We start from the raw sequence: 5,127 nt of genomic DNA, 5'->3' as shown, positions 1-5,127 counted from the left end.
TTGCGGTGAATTTCAATGACGTCATCTTTGTCTCAGCGTATCAACGTCCCAGCGTATCAGCGTCTCAGTGTATCAGCGTCTCAGTGTATCAGCGTTTATAAGACAACGGATCATAATTGTCCGAAGATTCTGGAAAACAAGTTTGCTGACTTTCATCCAGAAGATTGCTGATATTCGCCACGACCTTGAGACAATTGAGTCACCCGCCTGTGTGGAACATTGTTCTCCTTCCTCTACTAAACCTAACTCTTTTGGTGTGTATGGATCTTAGCCACGGGGGAGGTCTCTGTTGTGTGGAGCGGCTCTGACACCTAGGGGTCGTTCATTATCTCCTATACGAAGCATAACAGTTCCGGCATTAAGAGCTACATACCGTGTTGCACTTCTTGTCCATCTTGTCCTTCGGGTGACAATAGGAGCTGCGAAGGATGTTCTTAGGTTTGATGTGTACTTGAATTATACCCAGGGAGCTCAAAACACGACGGAGTCCTTCCAAAACTCCCTTTACCAACGTGACCACCCGCAATTTTTGATATACACAATGACTGGGTCGAAATTACCCAAGATTCAACAAAAATTGCATAAAATTACCCAAGCTTCCAGAAAATGCATTGAAATAAAATAATAAAAAAAAAAACCGTGTTTTTTCGCATGTATAGTTTCCCTTTTAGTTCATTCTATAAATCATTTTTTATTGTAATTGTTTGTGTTAATTATTAAAATTAATATTCATGAGGTGATAATACGGATAGAAAAATACGCCCTCAGTCGGCCAGTATTGTTATCAATACATCACTTACCAAGTTTTATTATGTAATGCATTAATTAGGTAAGATCAATGGCAACGCAAATCACAAATAAACAATTCTGAACCCATGTTTATAGCAATTATCAGTCAATTAACAATGTTATGTGCACTTTATTGAGTTTTGCTTACTTTAATGGACTGAATATACCTAGTTACTTCTTAATTCTTCCTCTATGACAACAATATTTAATTGTCTTAGTAAAAATAAAATACCCAAGGATTTGAACGGAATACCCAAGAAACCAAAACCAAGTCAAAATACCCAAGACCTTGGGTAAATACCCAAGCAGTGGTCAAGTTGTTCTTTACACAAGGCGACAGCAATTATATCACATTTTTTTTACGTGTGGGTAGTTTACATTACTCTGATTGTGGCAATATAATTAAAAAAAGAAACTCAATAAGGCTAAAAAACTTAAATCCTGTTGACCACGGTTTTTTTTTTTTTTTTTTTTTTTTGGTAAATAAAAAAGAATAGGTTAATAGTTCAGTAGGATTTTCTTGTGTACTTTTTGTCACCATGGGTATTCCAGCCTTGTTTGCTCATAAAGAAATATTTTTTATTGTCAAAAAAAAAAAAAAATAGTAATAAACTATAATGCCGACTATTAACTTCATAAAATTGTGGTCAGTCAGGCGTGGCCAACACAATATTTTTTTTGCCTAATATATGAAATGAATTCCCCCAGTTATTCAAAGTTGTTGTTTATTTACAAATTCTTTATTGATAATTGTCAACATAATACAGAAAAAAAAAAGAATAACAATGGTAGGCTTATCTGGAACCGAAATTACAAAGAGATGGTATGTGGAATTGAAAGAGATCTCAACATTTAAAATAAAACTGTTAAAATAGTAGTCTCTTTTGTAAATTAAGGTACATTATTCATGGTGTCTTTTCTATTTTTAGGTGATGCATGTTTCTCAAAGTGTGAAGGTTGGTTGGAACAATTATTTAATACCCATATTTCACTTTATGTTGCTGAAACTGTTTTCGACACGTTAATAAATGTATATTTTTTATAAGTAAATATTAGTTAGTAATTTAAATTAATGCTTATTTCATTTGTACTTTTTTTTTCCAGATTCAAAGTGCTTCAACTTGTGTACAGGTATATTGCAATATCTCTGTAGCAAACATTATGGTTTTGCCTATAAATATTACATTTTAATATAGTTTATTGTTTGTTAAATAGTCATGTACAAGCTTATTGCAAGATCAGATATAGTAATAAATCAAACCGGACAAGCAGTCACGCTTATAAAGGTCTAGAACTAGGTACGCGTATGTAAAACTATAATAGTGTTTTCAATATCCTTCAAAACTCAAAGAAACAAATCATAATTGAACATAGCTATGTATATGCAGAAGCGAAGCACTAGCAAATTTATGAGGTGCTAGTAGGGGGGGGGGATGGGGGAGGTAACCATTCTTAGCATCACTAGAGCTACGTCATCTAGCTACGTGATGTGATCCATTTAAATGGATATGATGAAAGAAGCAACTTGACTTTCTAAATTAAATCAAAAATATCGTAGACCTATCATAAATAGACTTTTAAAAACAACATAAAAATAAAAACAAAGAAAGAACTGCAATTTGATTGTAAAAACTTGAAGAGAATAGTGAAAACATTCTCTGAATGATCGGCTGTAAAGATTTTGAAGAGGGACGTGAAAAACTAAAGCGTCAACTTCGGAAACGATGTCATCAGTTGAAATTACGTCAATTACTCTAAGTCTCATGAAAATTAAATTATAAATAGCATCCTACCAGGAAGACCAAGTAACACAACAGACAAATTTGCAAGATGATTTATGGTCTTCAAAAGAAATACGGCAGTGTACATAGATCAACTGACCCGTACGTAGGTCACAAGTTCCGATCCAGAATTCCAAAACGGAGACCTCGGCAATAAGTTACGACACGGACTTAAACTCAGGTTAAACACAACACATCACATAACAATAAGTCCATTTAACTATCGCAATTTATACCCTTAACACTTTGTATGACATTAACTAGTTGTGCACATTACTATTAATATACTGGACAACGATCTCCAATTATATAATAAATATCAATGTAAGCTAATCGAACAGTTCACAACAATAACATTACTAAACAGTTGTATATATGTATATATATATATATATATTATATATATTGATATATATATATATATTATATATATATTATATATATATTGATATATATCTGTCTCTTATACACATCTAGATGTGTATAAGAGACAGGTATACGCATGGAACTGTTGCTAACACAATCTGTACGTATACGTCATACTGTAAACCAACACATACAGTACCACAAATTAAGTTAAATAATATGTTTAGAATTTTGAATGATGCATATTCATAATATTTAAAAGAAGGGATTGTGAGGGCAAAATATGTACATAATTATTTCACAAGATTTGCAAAAATTTTCAATTTTTAGAGATAAACAAGGTATTAATTGTAAATTCACTTTTTGTCTACAATCATTTGCCTTTGGAATTTACTACAATCCAATTCAGGAAATTAATATTATATCAATTTTTAAAAAGAAATTAAATTCAATATTATGAAATCGGGTGGGATAGCTTATAACGTGGCTAACACGAACACAGCTCTTATAACGTGGCTAACATGAACCCAGTACTTATAACGTGGCTAACACAATCTCAGCTCTTATAACGTGGCTAACACGAACACAGCTCTTATAACGTGGCTAACACGAACCCAGCACTTCTAACGTGGCTAACACGAACACAGCACTTCTAACGTGGCTTACATGAACCCAGCACTTCTAACGTGGCTAACACGAACACAGCACTTCTAACGTGGCTAACACGAACTCAGCTCTTATAACCTGTCTAACACAACTCAGATGTACAAAAAAACCTCATAATAATAATTTAATAAGTTTAGCACCCGAGTTTGAGATGTGGCCAAATCGGAAAGAGCAATTGGTCTGTGCTTCCAATCTTCCTCCCGTTCTTCTGACCATCTAAGATTTACAACATAATACAATAATACATGACATACCAAAGAATCTACAATTCCATAATGTTTCGAAGCTATAAAGTTACATTTTACATTACTCACAAGCAAGGGTAAGTACAGTAACAATCAATATACTTGCACATTTAATTATTAAGAAACAAAAACAAATACATGAAAACTCACGGTCACGATCTTATGCCCACTTCGTGTTGGTTTTGGATCTGTCCTGTAACATCGTCACACCAGTACGTGAAACCGAGCCACAGTACCCGATATACCAAACAACGCACTGAAATATACGGCACAGCATACAAGACACAAGGCATTACCCAGCCAATCCCGCACGCAGCCGTTCCACTCAACAAAACGAGGGGGTAAAAACACTTTCACCCCAACGCTTCACTCAAATACCGTTGCGCACCTGAGCCATGCTTTTATTTAAATAAACACACATGATGCAAATATACGCTGAAAGTCATGTTTATTCAAATACAAAAAAAAAACAAAAAAACACAAACTTGTTACAACGTATGGGGGGGGGGGGGGACTAGCTCAGTGTGGGCGAATATCAGAAAAATCAAATCCCCCCACCCCACACACCCACACACAATCTCCTCGTTTTTATAATAAATGTTTTGGAAATTAAATTGCCTTCTCACGTGACGTAGCGTTGTACGCCGCAGCCCGATGAGACTTCTGTCGCGATAGGCCTGCGTCGGAGACGCTTTGTAGAGTATTATTCTCACGACGATCTAAAGACCGTCCCATACACTAGATCTCGTCGGCTTGCTTCGTACGACGTTGTCTGATGTGTACGGAGCCAATAAAGGGACATGGTTAAAGAAAATATTAAACTATTTCGAGGGAACGAAATAATATTTCGAGGGAACGACATAATATTTCGTTCCCTCGAAATATTATTTTGTTCTCTCAAAATTATATTTTGCTCCCTCGAAATTTTATTTTGTTCCTTCGAAATATTATTTCGTTCCCTCGAAATAATATTTCGTTCCCTCGAAATAATATTTTGTATATGGTACGCCCTCAGTGCCTTCGGCGTCGGCTGTTCGTCATGGGTGGCGCAAGGATTTGGGCAACGTGGGGCAGGCTGGGGTCGATGCCCAAGACGAGGGGTCAGATTTCCCCAACGAAAGCTAAGTGGGTGTGGTCGAGCTTCGATTAACAGGTTTCGACAGTTTATAAATTTTGACAATTTAAAGGTTTCAAAGGTTTATTTAATTGATATTAGAGTCTACTAATATGTAGACAATACATAGAATTTGTGTTCTCCCCGACGAATTGTGCTTTTTATC

At 35.2% G+C, this 5,127-nt stretch overlaps 1 long non-coding RNA gene across 2 annotated transcripts in view; it reads left to right on the top strand.

The window, feature by feature from the left end:
• Positions 1-5,127, top strand: part of LOC117109135 — a 12,609-nt gene that overhangs the window by 2,847 nt on the left and 4,635 nt on the right. The window contains exons 1-2 of one of the 2 annotated variants that reach the window (XR_004445475.1): positions 1,728-1,745; positions 1,894-1,920. The exons of the other annotated variant lie outside the window; for it this stretch is intronic. This is a non-coding gene — a long non-coding RNA (uncharacterized LOC117109135). Of the gene's footprint in view, positions 1-1,727; positions 1,746-1,893; positions 1,921-5,127 lie in introns of those variants that run through there. 2 annotated transcript variants of the gene reach the window in all.

Source organism: Anneissia japonica, unplaced genomic scaffold, assembly GCF_011630105.1.
Source record: "Anneissia japonica isolate Jap-2015-1 unplaced genomic scaffold, ASM1163010v1 scaffold1806_len34222_cov96, whole genome shotgun sequence".
NCBI lineage: Eukaryota > Metazoa > Echinodermata > Crinoidea > Comatulida > Comatulidae > Anneissia > Anneissia japonica.
Note: the sequence above shows the minus strand (reverse complement) of the source record. Positions and strands in the feature narration are given on the sequence as shown.